Source organism: Dendrobates tinctorius, unplaced genomic scaffold, assembly GCF_039654945.1.
Source record: "Dendrobates tinctorius isolate UK_male_01 unplaced genomic scaffold, ASM3965494v1 ptg000003l, whole genome shotgun sequence".
NCBI lineage: Eukaryota > Metazoa > Chordata > Amphibia > Anura > Dendrobatidae > Dendrobates > Dendrobates tinctorius.
This window is the reverse complement of record NW_027361671.1, coordinates 9,092,501-9,107,980: the sequence shown is the minus strand read 5'-3', so window position 1 is coordinate 9,107,980 and position 15,480 is coordinate 9,092,501. Positions and strand designations below refer to the sequence as shown.

Below are 15,480 nucleotides of genomic sequence, written 5' to 3'. Positions count from 1 at the left end.
GACAGCGGGCATGTTGCTGGGGAGTAATAGTGGAACCACACACGGAAATGGCAATGTCGGGTGTAGGTACATTAGTAGCGGGAGGAAACACCAGGAGTTCAGTCTTTGACAGGTTCAGTTTCAGATATAGTGAGGACATGATATTAGACACAGCGTTTAGACAATCGCCAGTGTTTTCTAGAAAGGCAGGCGTAATGTCAGGAGAAGAAGCGTATAATTGGGTGTCATCAGCATAGAGATGGTACTGGAAACCAAATCTACTGATTGTTTGACCAATAGGGGCAGTGTACAAGGAGAAGAGGAGGGGGCCTAGAACCGATCCTTGAGGAACCCCAACAGTAAGGGGAAGGTGAGAGGAGGAGGAACCAGCAAAAGAAACAGTAAAGGAGCGGTCGGAGAGATAGGAGGAGAACCAGAAGAGAACGGTGTCCTTGAGGCCAATGGAATGGAGCATAGTGAGGAGGAGCTGATGATCCACAGTGTCGAATGCTGCAGAGAGATGTGTAGGAGCCCATTCGCACTGTGTGGTCATTTAACAGATAAAACCTGAGAAAAATACAAAAATGAGCATTAAACCTGTCATAAGTAAATAGTAATAGTACATATAATTAAAATAGGGTACTTAGTTAACACTATTTTGATCAACAAAGTATAAAACCCATCCCACTGCGACAAGGTATACCCAATGGGGACTATCCTAGGTTTACTTTTAAAAACTCTCCTTGTGTCAGCCGACGTCCATATAAAGGGGGCAGAGCAGGACCGGGGTCCAACTGTTCAAACACCCAACCATGGGAACCTATGTAGATTAAATATTTAGCTCAAAAAGAGAGAGCCATGCCCCATTCTGTCCAAGGTACATTAAACTACAGCAAAACCAAAGAAATGAGCCAAAATAAGTTTGAATATATGCAATGTGTTGGAGCACCTTCACACTGTGGCCATTTAACAGACAAAACCCAGCCTATTTTGTTTTGTTTTTATCTTGGATTTTCTTTACTATTTTACTCTGCCTCTCTCTCACACTGAAGAAAAAAAGCAGATTTCCTTTATAAGATACATTACAAGGTTTCTAATCTTCACTTGTACTATTTAACTCTCAAAAAGTTGGATAATTCTGAAAGTAGGAATCAATGGATTTTTTTCACCAAATATCTATTGTGAAATCAAAGCAAAATCTGTACCTGCAGTGTTGCTGTAAATCCAGCTCTGGGTGAGACAGCACACATACTAGAAAGCAGCAGCAGAACTCTGTGTCCCTGTCCTTCCTCTTGCCTTTCGATAGACCTCAATATTAGCTAAAATCTGACACCTAAGAAAGCTCAATTTTAGCTTCATTTCAGTCAGTCAAGCGTTCAAAAGACAAGGAAGGAGAAATAGTGTCTTGTAAAGTGGAGAAAGAAGCATATCTCCCTGATAAGATATATTACAAAGTTTTCTTTCATTTACTTGTTATTGATTTATGTAAACTTTGTTGAAATGACAGTAATCACTTAACTGTGAAATGTCAGTGAATCTTGAAAGCGGGAACATGGCCTTGGGATAAGTTCACACATGGTGAATATATTTTACTGAAGTCTCACATTAAAGTCAAAGAAAAATCCTTATGCATTTTATGTGGATTTTAAACTGGATTTTTCTGCTATAACTCGTTTCATATTTCATCTTATGAGATTATTGTACTGTAAATTGCTGCTGCTCTGCAGTGCCAAATAGAGATATAGCAATACAAAGCTGCCACTTATGACTACACACTTAGGAAACATAGCAAGCATACATACATTTATGGGTGCACTATATGTGTCATACTTCTGCTAGCCGCTGGCCCAAACTGTGCACTCTCCCTTACTGCTAGCAGAGACGATTTTGGAAAAGCATAGGAGAAGGGCAGGTGAAGACGGGCATGCTTTCATTCCTAGTGCGATCTGACAAAACATCGGATCACAGTTGGAATTATGTTAGTCTATGGAGCCGTGCACACGTCCATGTTTTTCAAGGAAAAAAAATGCAGCATTCCCGAGATTGATTCAATATTCGGATAACAATTGGCCATGCAAATCAATGAGTTTGTGGAAACAACCGGAGAGCACTCGGATGTCATCTGAGAGCATTTCGATTTCCACGGACTGATAGAATGGAGAAGATGGAGAATTTTTTCTCTCCATCTGTTCCTCATTCGAGAGAATCGGATCATACTCTGATCATACTCAGAGTGTCATTTGCATAATCAATCTACTTTTCTCTCTCGGATGAGGATCTTGCGCTTGTCTGAACCTGCCCTCTGAGGCTGACTAGATCCAGTGATCTGTATAGCTTCAGACCAACATTTCTAAGCTATATAGCAAACCACCTTGTCTAGGAGACCGGCCAATCATCTAGAGCTGTACGCTGCCGAATTAAAGATCCCATTTCCTTTGTTATTAAGACGGGAGAGAATTTTGAATAAGAGGTAAATTACAAAGTTGCTTTTTTTTTACAACCACTTTGCCATTTTACCCTTTTAATAGGATGCGTCAACCCCTTTAGGCTCCCAATAGAGTGGAGCGACTTTGGTCGAATCGGGTTTCATGAAACAAAATTTGTTTCAGATGAAACTGGTCCAACTAGGGCAAAAAAAGTCGGAGTTTCATCCGAAACCCGACCCCAATGCAAGTCAATGGGGAATAAAACTCGGCATTGAGTGGATGAATGTCATCCGCTCAATGTCGACTTTTATTCCCCATTGACTTGCATTGGGGTCGGGTTTCGGACGAAACTCTGACTTTTTTTTACCCTAGTCGGACCAGTTTCATCTGAAACAAATTTTGTTTCATGAAACCTGATCCGACCAAAGTCGCTCAACTCTAGCTCCCAAGGCTGCGGAAACACCCAACAATACACGTCCTGATTAGTAGAATTATATACTGTAGTTCAAGGAATTAGAATCTGTATTGCCTTTATTATATTGTTAGCAATGAGACACCTCCAATATTCTACATGGGTCCTTGGGCTTTATTTATGACAGCAGTGACACAAATTGTAAAATTTGTTGCAACCAATTGGATTTCAGCCTCTTGTCTATTTTTGTGTAACGTTATAACAGCAGTGATCCACTTGTTGGAAACAATTTGTAATTTATTCTTCTACTAAGTTTCATGTTTTATTTAAAGGAAAAAACAAATGTCGATAGCAAAAACTGCTTGATCTGTACTCATCTTTTTCTATGCTAATACCAACATGTCTCCATTCCTTACCAACCTTTCTCCAGCCAAGCGCTCTCTTCAGACAAGCAGTCTAGAAGTATTCCGAAGTGCCCAAAAGCTTTCGCCCCCCTTGGTGCCGGCTACGTTTACTCTCAGAAGCGCTCCTAAAGCTGGAGCAGCTTGGTAAAGAATATGATTTTAGAATAGTTTGCGTGTGTGCCCAGGCGAACGTGTTGCCGAGATTAGATTTTATGCTCCAGCGAAGCAGCGGGGAGTGATGCGACTGAATAAACATTCTGCGGTTGTATGTTCTCTCTTAACAAATTGGCCCGATGTAAATGGTAATAACAAAAACATTTCTTACGCTTGAATTTTTCTCAGTTTTACTTTAACTCCCTAAATATCTTCATCTAACCGGTTTATAATACATCACAAACTGTATGGCTCAGTGCATAAAACAGAACTAGCGCAAATTAAACAACCTGATCCTCAACAAAGTATAAATCTGCAAAACGGGGAAACCCACTCAATGCACAGGTATTGCGCGAACTGATACTGCAGGCATATATACAGCAGTAAATGCTCTGTGAGCCGGGGTGCCACTCCAAAGAAAATAGCCACAATAGATACAAAAATTCCAGGTAGCCATGCAAAAAAAGCCCTCACACAGCTTCATTCATGAATAAATGTAAAAGTTATGGGTCTCAAACAACGGCAAACCAACTTTTTTTTTAATTTATTTAGAAATTTATTTGGAAATTTAGCATCACTATCATTTTATTGACCTAAAGAATCATAATACCAAGTAATTTTTTAATGTACAACAAATGCTGTAAATGTAATGCTGAGCGCGCATCTTTCCCTGCTCATGACATTTGGTCTGATCCAAGATCCAGACGCGGCTGTTAACCAGTTAATTGCAATTGTCAATCTCTTAGAAAGCATTTAAAACATGGAAAAGCCTAAAAAAACATGCCTATCGATGCCCAAGACACGTAATCGTGGGGTGCTGATGGGTTGCCATGACAGCTGGTGAGTCTGCAGAAGACCTCCGAATATGTCATTGTAAATCTCCTATGAATGTCGGCGCATGGACTGCGTTCATAGGAGATCATGAACAATGACACACATAGCAGGGCTAAAGTGCTGCATTCAGAAATGTCTGATTGATCAAAATATAATTTAAATTAATCTGATCAGTAAATGGTGTAACAAGAAAAAAGTCTAAATGCCAGAATTCAAAATTACCTATTGTTAAGATGTAAGGTGGTCTAGACAAATAATAAAGAAGCTTTGTCATTGACACTCCCTTTAAATGTTCCCATTCTCCCTGCCTGCAGTTACCATTAGGCCGAGGTCACACTTGCAAGAAACGAGTCCCGCATCTCAATACCCGGCACTGCCACCGGCACTTGGAACGGAGCACTCAGCTGTATAGAAATACATGCAGCCGCACACTCCGGTCCCGAGTGGCAGCAGTGTCGGGTATTGAGATGGGAGACTCGTGCGAGTTTTTCACAAGTTTGACCGGGCCTTAGAGGGAGCTTAAACACTTGCTTAGTATACAGAAGAGTCGTTGGCTCCCTTTGGCGGTGGCCGCATGCAGCCAGAATTGTACAATTTAGGCTGGTTTCACATTAGCGTTTTTTGCACAGCGCATTGTGCGCGTCCATGCGTCATGCGTACCTATGTTTAACATGGTGTGCACATGGTCTTGCATTTTCACACGTTCGTATGCGTTTTCATGCGCATGCGTTGTTTCAAAGTGTTCGCCTAGGTACGCCAGATGCAACCTATTGCATTTTTGGTTCCGCCGAAAGGCGTAAAAAAATGCATGTGCACACTTGCGCATGGAATGCGACAAAATAACGCATTACAGTCTATGGGAATGCAGGCAAGTGTCTTTACGTAAAGTTTAGAAATTACACTTCACATGCTCCTTCTTATTGGTTGACCAAAACTGTTCCAGAATTATTTTATTTTTTGAGCCCAAAGCATCAATCGTTATTACGCAGATCATTAAAATAAATTAAAACAGTTATTTTCCCACTCTACATAGACTTTGGTTCATTTATTGGTCTTACAAATATTAAATGGTAGAGAATCACTTTGTGCAGCTAATTTCCTGGATGGACTTAAGCCGCCATCACACACAGCGATCTCGCTAGCGAAATCGCTGCTGAGTCACAAGTTTTGTGACGCAAGAGCGATCTCACCAGCGAGATCGCTGTGTGTGACACCAGCGACTGGCCCCCCTGCCGGGTATCGCTGATCGTCCTGGAATGGCCAGGACATTTTTTCGATCGCTGGTCTCCCGCTGGCCAGCACGTATCGCTGCATGTGGCAGGCGGGAGACCAGCGATCAGCGAGCTGGCGCTGGTAACTAAGGTACACATTGGGTCTCTAAGCTGCGCGCAACGCTTAGAAACCCGATGTGTACCTTAGTTACCAGCGCGCTGGTGCAGGGAGCTGGTAACCAAGGTAAACAGTGGGTTTCTAAGGGTGGTTTCACATTAGCGTTTCAGGGCGCAGCGACGGCCTGCGCACGGCCGCTGCTAAGCCCCGCCCCCTTCCACACCTCCTCCAGTAGCTCCGCCTACGGGCGCATGACGCTGCATGTGTCCTGCATCCCCTATCTTTATCACTGGGGATGCAGGCCGTGCACAGTATGCGTTTGGCGGCGCATGCGTCATTTTGACAGTGCGCAGAGCACAACCAAATTGCAGCAGGTTGCGTTTGGCGCTGGTCGGCGCACCATCAAAAGGACGCATGCACCGCCAAATGCATAATGCGCACGGCCTGCGTCCCCAGTGAAAAAGATAGGGGACGCAGGACGCATGCAGCGTCTTGCGCCCATAGGCGGAGCTACCGGAGGAGGCACGGCAGGGGGCAGGGCTTAGTGGCAGCCGTGCGCAGGCCGTCGCTGTGCCCTGAAACGCTAATATGAAATCACCCTAAGTGCCGTGCTCCAATGTGTCTGGCAGCTCACCAGCGATCGTGTAGCGACACACCAGCGATCCTGACCAGGTCATATCGTTGTCGGGATCGCTGGTGCGTCGCTATGTGTGACGGGGCCCTTAAAAGGAAATTAATCACATTACATTACCAAGACACTAACATGAAAGAGAAGAACTAATTTTTTTTTTCTGTACAAGTTTTACAAGTTACTCTTATTCTTTCTATAGGCTATAATTTCCATAAGAAAGATCTACTCTTTGTAAGAACAATAATTTTGTTCTTTAAATTTAAGTTTAATCCATTACTATAAGTTTCTATATAAAAGTTACGAATATATAAAGGTGAAGAAAATTTGCCCTGACTTCTCAGAAAGTTAACCAGACTGTTGCTGTACCAGACGTTGGTACACTATGTTTCTATAAATATTGGCTCTATTTTGCTGATTTACTTATTACTACTACTGCATAATTTTTGCCTTTGCTTTAAAATATTTTTCTTGTGGCACTGCACAGCATACAGCCATTATTCATCACGTCATGTATTCTAGTTCCTAGAACATTTTTTTTCTGTATTTTGTTTTAGTAATATTCTGCTGTCTGGAACATTGCGAGTGTGTATTTCCTGATGTTGTATATGTTGTTTATTTGAATGGAAAATCTTTGGGTTTTCAGTGGAAGGCTCTGTGGGACACAAGAAAAACAGAGTGCTTTTAAAATATCAAGCGTCATTCCTCTCCGCAGAAAGGCTTGGATGGAATTCTATAGTAAACAATGAGGGATCTGTATGTGTACTTTTTATGGATGTATTAATATCAACCTTAAAAACAAGATAAAAATATCCCATTCAATGTATATTTATAACGCAGAAAACATTGCTACTTGCTTAATAGATGGTTACTAAAAAATTATGCTTAGGCTTGGACTAAATAGCGACATGCGTCAAGCGACATTGGATGGAATGATTTGTTATGATGTTGCATTACAAACTTTGATATAATGCAACTGCGACACAGTCCCATATGTTTCCACGTCCGATGGATTTATGTTATTGAGCACAAGTCACGCACAACACACTTGCCATAGACTTCAATGCAAGTTGCACGCGGCATGTGACTTGTTGTTGCGTAACTGTTTTATTTAAAGGAACATAAGAGCTCTAAAATAATTCGGCAAGAAAAATCACACAAATGTTTTTGTCGCAACACTTTTCAGAGATTTCAGAGATTTGCTGTCTCGCGACACGTGGTCGTATAACCTCAGCCTAAAGTTTAATCTGTTGGCTTCTAATTACAATTAAAGGAACCATAAACCATATTGTGGCTCTGTGATTAGCTTTAGTACCTTGTAGGGCTGGCATTATGAGTATATCTTCTGCACAAGCTTGTATGCTCTGTTCAAATTTGTAACAGATTAGTGGATGAGAAAGCATTCAAATTCACTTGTTTGCACATTTTTTTCCAGGGAAATTTGATTAGTAAAATGGTTATTCTCTTAATGTCCCTTAACATGATCTGGGGTCTCTCCAGACCCTAGAGCAGTGGTGGCGACCTATTGCACACGTGCCAGAGGGGGCACACAGAGCCCTCCCGGTGGGCACATGTGCCATCTCCTCAAAACTAGCATCGCAATCACTCTCCTCAGTCCGCTCACCATCTTCCTTCATCACTAGCACCAAGCCCATTCTTCTCTGCTTGTGCGCCATCCTATCATGCTGCACGTCATCACATCAGGCAGCGCTCCATCCCATCAGGCTTCTCGCCATCCCATCAGTCTGTGTGCGTTCTGAGTAGGATGATGGCACGTGGGCTGAGGAGAGTAGTGACACTATTGCTGAGAAGATGGCTTATGTGCCTACAGGTAGGATTGTGATATATTAAGCGTCCAGATCACGTTGAAAAGGGCAAAGGTGAGTAGTTTTTTTTATGTGAGGCCATTATACAATATGGAGCATCATGTAGGGTCATTATACAGTATGGAGCATCATGTGTGGCCATTAATCAATATGGAGCATCATGTGGGGCCATTATACAGTATGGGGCGTCATGTGTGGCCATTAATCAATATGGAGCATCATGTGGGGCCATTATACAGTAAGGAGCAGCATGGGGGCCATTATACAGTGTGGAAAGTCATGTTGGGCCACTATGCAGCATAGAATCATAGAATGGTAGAGTTGTAAGGGACCTCCTGGGCCATCTGGTCCAACCCCCTGCTCAAAGCAGGATTCGCTAAATCATCCCAGACAGATGTCTGTCCAGCCTCTGTTTGAAGACTTCTATTGAAGGAGAATTCACCACCTCTCCTGGCAGCCTGTTCCACTGTTAATATCTAATCTGTGTCTAGTCTTTCCTTGTGCAAATGAGAATAAAGATGATCCTTCTACAATGTGACAGCCCTTGAGATATTTGTAGACAGCTATTAAGTGTCCTCTCAGTCTTCTTTTTTGCAAGCTAAACATTCCAAAATCCTGTAACCGTTCCTCATAGGACATAGGACCATAAATCAAAAACTCAAAGTTAAACCACACCTCACAAATACCCATAGTCCTTATGGGCAAACATTAAGACGCACGCCAATCCAGGGAGTCCATCCTGGAGAGAGACACACACATACACTCATTTTTATATATATTATGCCATTGAGCTATATGCTTTTTACTGCTCTTACATAACATATTATACGGTATTATTCCACTATATTTCCAAAAGTTGATAATTTTATTTCATAAGGAAAAACTTCCTCAATTGTACATTTTTTTTAACAAATATCTAGATTGGCCTGTGACTTTGTGAAAGCTTTTATCTTTGGCCCTCTCCCTCCGTGTATTTGAGTTTGACATCCCTGGCTTAAAGGGTTTGTTCTCATCATGATTATGGGCTACAATTGCAAACAGGTTGTAAAAATAAACAACTTTGCAATTTTACTTTTGATTCCAAATCCTTTCCAGTCTTAAGGGGGTTTTACACATAGCGATATCGCTAGTGATATCGCTATAACGTCACCGATTTTGTGACGTTATAGCGATATCGCTAGCGATATCGCTATTTGTGATACTTACCTCCGACCGGCTCCCCCGCTGGTTACCGCTGATCGCGCGAGATCGGGCGGCTCCATTTCTCGTCATCTGCTTCCTGCTGTGACGACGAGCGACGCTGGAGGCGGGCGGGAGGACGTCTTCATCGTTGTGTGTGAAAGGTGAATATCGTCCGCTGCGTCGCTGCTGTATCGCTGTGAGATCTTTCTGTGTGAATGCTCACTAGCGATCATTTAGCGATGCACCAGCGATCCTGACCGGGTCGGATCGCTGGCCGGATCACTGGTGCATCGCTAAATGTAAAAGGGCCTTTAAGAACAGACCTCCACTGCAATCAGTGGCCAGTATCTCAGGCTTGGAGTGCAGAGCTTGCAAGATCTTTGCCATAGAGTCTATAGCGCGCTAATGTACAAGTTGTTTTTCTAATCTAAAGCCTCAGTATTCAGGATAAATTGCCGTGTTAGCACTTTGCGATAAGTGGGTTTTGGATTGCAGTTTGGTCACTCGGTCTCTAAAAGGTTCGCCATCACTGTCCTAGAGTATAATAACCTTATTACGTAAAATTAATGAAAAATTCTTATACTCCTACAACATTCTCCATTCTAGCCTCTCCACCACATCATTCTTAAATCTTAATCGCATCTTTCAACACCCCACCACTAATGTTGGAATCTTCTGTCATCTCTCGTGCTGTGCCGGACATCCGGGGACGGTTCTTCAAGAGCACACAGAGACAAAGGCATCATGATGTTACGCTGTGCTCTGAATCGTCCTGGGTGCCATTAATCCTGGGAGTCCTGCATGAAAAGACCAAAGATTTCATTGCGAGCAGCAGGGGATTATAAGTTGCAGTGAGGACATGCAGGTGACCGTGAGTAGAGGAGGGGCAGGAGAGATAAGCAGACAGTATCAGAATTTTTTAATTTCTTTAACCGTTGATCGCATGTTATGTTCAGAAAAATGGTGACCATCAACTGCCATTTTGCTGTATACATATAGAAGCAAATTATAAAATATTCATTTTTGTTAATGTGAATGTTTGTAAAATTAGGGGTATTTAATTACATTAAAAATTAGTCTCACATTTCAAATATTAGTATGTGTTCACCCTAGTTTCCCTCCATACTTGTTATTCTCTGTTTTCACTGCACCGAGTATGAACACTAGACAGTTACGTTTAATAGGTGCTGTCAAATCTATGCCCAGAAATATTTTACTTTTTAAATCTATGGTGACAGGCCAAGGAAATGTAGAATGTATGAATACGTTTTGTATTTTTTTGCAGTGTGGATTTTCTGCATCATGCGTAAAATACTTGTGATGACTAAAACAAGATATTTCTATATAGTACCATTGCTGAATCAATAAATAAATTTACACTCTTTCGATATATTGCCCCTTCTCTTTGAACCCAGTGAGGTCCACTGAGGTTTTCAACATGTTGATGGCAAGAATAACTCTTTTTCCTATATTTGCTTTCAAAGGCAACTTAAACCTCGACAAAATCCGCAATTTAGGCTCTCAACAGCTTTGTGAACAAAAGCTTAGGTATGCTACATTGATTCCTGACAATCGTCTGTAAAGGAGATTGATACCATTTAAAGCAAATCATTTATGAAGTATGTATTCTATGAATGGCATGATTATTAAAATGTCCCCATATACTATATGGATAAAATTATTGGAACATTAGCTTTTAACAGGAACTTTTAAGACGTTCCATTGTAAATCCATAGTCCTTATTTTAGACATAGTCCCCCATTCACTTTTTGCAGCTTTAACAGCTTCCATTCTTCTTGAAGGGCTTTCTGCCAAGATTTTGGAGTTTGTCTGTGGGAATTTGTACCCATTCATCAAGAAGAGCATTTGAGAGGTCAGAGACTGATGTTGAGTGAGAGATCATTCCAAAGGTGTTCAATGGGGTTAATCCATGCCTTTATGGACTTTGCTTTATGTACTGGTGCCACAGCTATTCTGGAACAGAAAAAGGCCTTCCTCATTTATTCCACATATGCTGAAGCATTAAGATTTTCATCCACTGGAACTAAGGACCCTAGACCAGCATTCTGAAAAACAAACCCATAGCATTATGCATACTCTACAAAATATTGCGATTAAAACACTATATTCAGGCAAATTATGTTCTCCTGGATTTCGCCAAACCTAGACTTGGCCATCAAACTGCCAGATACAGAAGTGTGATTCACAATGTTTTGTTTTGTGCTTGGTGACGTAAGGCTTACATACAGCTGCTTGGTCATGGGAACCTAATGGCTTGAGGCCCCCATGGTACAGCTTTTAGCTCCTGCTAATGCAATAGAAAATTCTGGATGTTTACAGTTGATGAGTCAGCAAAATGTTGGTGGAAACTTTTAGGTACTATGTGCCTCAGCACCGCTCTCTGTAACTTTACATGGCTAGATAGCTCATAACTGTTTTTTTAAACATTTCTACTTTTCAGTAATTGCACTCACGATTGATCATGACTGAGGTAATTAGAACAGTAGAAATTTCATGAATTGACTCCTTACAACTGTTACATTCTATTATAGGGCCACGCTTAAGACTTGTGTTGCAGTGTCCTTGTTCACTGTGGTATATACTATATATATATATATATATATATATATATATATATATATATATGTTCAAAAATATTTCAAGAATCCGTCCTTTCCTCAACCCTCAATCTACTAAAATGCTTGTGCACGCCCTCATCATCTCCCGGCTCGTCTACTGCAACATCCTTTTCTGTGGTCTCCCTGCTAACACCCTCGCACCTCTCCAGTCCATCCTTAACTCTGCTGCCCGACTAATTCATCTCTCTCCTCTCTACTCCTCCGCTTCTCCCCTCTGCAAATCTCTTCACTGGCTTCCATTCCCTCAGCGTATCAAGTTCAATTTACTAATACTGACCTCCAAGGCCATCTATAACCTGTCTCCTCCATATGTCTCTGAACTAATCTCCCGATACCTTCCCTCATGTAATCTACGGTCATCCCAAGACCTCCTTCTCTCCTCCACACTTATTCGCTACTCACCCAACCGCCTCCAAGACTTCTCCCTAATAGCCCCTATTCTCTGGAATTCTTTGCCCCAACATGTCTGACTATCAACCACATTCGGATCCTTCAGACGGAACCTGAAAACCCACCTCTTCGAGAAAGCCTACAGCCTGCAATGACCCCACTACCTTCTCACCACTACTGGAGATATCACCTCAACCAACACCGGAACTGCTGCAACCCACCAACCTACTGTCTCCTTCCCCACCTTCCTGTAGCATGTAAGCCCGAAAGGGCAGGGTCCTCTCGCCTCTGTATCAGTCTGTCATTGTAAGTTTGTTTACTGTAAGTGATATCTGTAATTTGTATGTAACCCCTTCTTATGTACAGCACCATGGAGTCAATGGTGCTATATAAATAAATAATAATAATAATATATATTGTGGTAGAGTGGCTCATTCATCTGTACACAGAGATAGAACTGGAACACTGTCTCATTAAGAAAATGTTTGGTTTATTGAAGACAAGATAAACCAAGCTTGGCAAAGTAAAAACGGCCCTCTGGGCAAAACAACAAAACAAAGAAACAAAAAGAAACAGTCCTTTTACTAGTGGGGATCAACCCAGGTATCAATGTCCACGGTTCAGGTTTAGCTCACACTTTCCTGGAGTGCTCCCTCTCCAGGCACACACTGAACACTGAAAGCTTTGGCAGTCAGCCATTTAAGCCCAGACCATGTGACTCCTCCATCATGTGATTGATTACATGATCTTGACATCACACAGGTCTTGTCAGAACACTGCACGTGGAGATACATGGACATTCTCCCTCCCACTCTATGAATGTCCACTAAAACCAACCCATAATATAAATTTCAATAAACCATCCCAACACGTAGTGCGCTGGAGGAAACTATTCTGGTTTTACATCACTGATGTCATCATGCGCTGTGACACATTTCTCCTCCCCATCACTTCACCAGAAACTCTGTCACTGTATATATATATATATATATATATATATATATATATATACACACAGTCATGGCCAAAAGTATTGACACCCCTGCAATTCTGTCAGATAATACTCAGTTTCTTCCTGAAAATGATTGCAAACACAAATTCTTTGGTATTATTATCTTCATTTAATTTGTCTTAAATTAAAAAACACTAAAAGAATTGTCCTAAAGCCAAATTGGATATAATTCCACACCAAACATAACAAAGAGGGTGGACAAAAGTATTGGCACTGTTCGAAAAATCATGTGATGCTTCTCTAATTTGTGTAATTAACAGCACCTATAACTTACCTGTGGCACCTAACAGGTGTTGGCAATAACTAAATCACACTTGCAGCCAGTTGACATGGATTAAAGTTGAATCAACCTCTGTCTTGTGTCCTTGTGTGTACCACATTGAGCATGGAGAAAAGAAAGAAGACCAAAGAACTGTCTGAGGACTTGAGAAACCAAATTGTGAGGAAGCATGAGCAATCTCAAGGCTACAAGTCCATCTCCAAAGACCTGAATGTTCCTGTGGCTACCGTGCGCAGTGTCATCAAGAAGTTTAAAGCCCATGGCACTGTGGCTAACTTCCCTAGATGTGGCCGGAAAAGAAAAATTGACAAGAGATTTCAACACAAGATTGTGCGGATGTTGGATAAAGAACCTCCACTAACATCCAAACAAGTTCAAGCTGCCCTGCAGTCGGAGGGTACAACGGTGTCAACCCGTACTATCCGTCGGCATCTGAATGAAAAGGGACTGTATGGTAGGAGACCCAGGAAGACTCCACTTCTTACCCCGAGACATAAAAAAGCCAGGCTGGAGTTTGCCAAAACTTACCTGAAAAAGCCTAAAACATTTTGGAAGAATGTTCTTTGGTCAGATGAGACAAAAGTAGAGCTTTTAGGGCAAAAGCATCAACATAGAGTTTACAGGAGAAAAAAGAGGCATTCAAAGAAAAGTACATGGTCTCTACAGTCAAACATGGCGGAGGTTCCCTGATGTTTTGGGGTTGCTTTGCTGCCTCTGGCACTGGACTGCTTGACCGTGTGCATGGCATTATGAAGTCAGAAGACTACCAACAAATTGTGCAGCATAATTTAGGGCCCAGTGTGAGAAAGTTGGGTCTACCTCAGAGGTCATGGGTCTTCCAGCAGGACAATAACCCAAAACACACTTCAAAAAGCACTAGAAAATGGTTTGAGAGAAAGCACTGGAGACTTCTAAGGTGGCCAGCAATGAGTCCAGACCTGAATCCCATAGAACACCTGTGGAGAGATCTAAAAATGGCAGTTTGGAGAAGGCACCCTTCAAATATCAGGGACCTGGAGTAGTTTGCCAAAGAAGAATGGTCTAAAATTCCAGCAGAGCATTGTAAGAAACTCATTGATGGTTACCGGAAGCGGTTGGTCGCAGTTATTTTGGCTAAAGGTTGTGCAACCAAGTATTAGGCTGAGGGTGCCAATATTTTTGTCCGGCCCATTTTTGGAGTTTTGTGTGAAATGATCAATGTTTTGCTTCATTCTCTTTTGCGTTTTTTTCATTTAAGACAAATTAAATGAAGATAATAATACCAAAGAATTTGTGTTTGCAATCATTTTCAGGAAGAAACTGAATATTATCTGACAGAATTGCAGGGGTGTCAATACTTTTGGCCATGACTGTATATATATACAGAGAGAGAAAGATTGAGAGAGAGAGATATTCATATAGCCATTACATATACTGTGAGTATGTATATACATATGTTGCATGAACTCTTTGGTGGCCGCACCATGTTTAAAGTGGTTTTTCCTGTATTACATGTAACTATGGAATTGAGTGGTCTTTGTGTAATGATTTGCACAAACAAGAAGTATTCAGCTCACCTCTCTTCACTCCTGATCACACCTCCGACGCACGGAAACACCCTGACCCTGGTGTATAGTGCATGCACAAAATAAAGAAGGATTTTTCCAGCGTCTCCAGGAGATAAAATAACAATTGCTTTATTGAGAATATAAAATCTTCATACCATCAGGTAAAAACGACATAAAGAGGCATATGAAGGGGAGCAATTTCCTACGCGTTTCACCCTAAGAGGGCTTAATCATGGTTAAGCCCTCTTAGGGTGAAACGCGTAGGAAATTGCTCCCCTTCATATGCCTCTTTATGTCGTTTTTACCTCATGGTATGAAGATTTTATATTCTCAATAAAGCAATTGTTATTTTATCTCCTGGAGACGCTGGAAAAATCCTTCTTTATTTTGTGTAACGATTAGTTTCTCCTGTGGTGATGCTGAATGGAAATTGAACACA

The 15,480-nt window shown here is 41.6% G+C and overlaps 1 protein-coding gene and 1 long non-coding RNA gene across 2 annotated transcripts in view; one reads left to right on the top strand and one right to left on the bottom strand.

The window, feature by feature from the left end:
- Positions 1-15,480, top strand: part of EDIL3 (EGF like repeats and discoidin domains 3) — a 1,247,867-nt gene that overhangs the window by 1,159,442 nt on the left and 72,945 nt on the right. The gene's annotated exons all lie outside the window — the stretch shown is intronic.
- Positions 11,131-15,480, bottom strand: part of LOC141096971 (uncharacterized) — a 24,232-nt gene continuing 19,882 nt past the window's right edge. Inside the window, exon 4 of the long non-coding RNA XR_012233823.1 lies at positions 11,131-11,239. This is a non-coding gene — a long non-coding RNA (uncharacterized lncRNA). The remainder of the gene's footprint in view (positions 11,240-15,480) is intronic.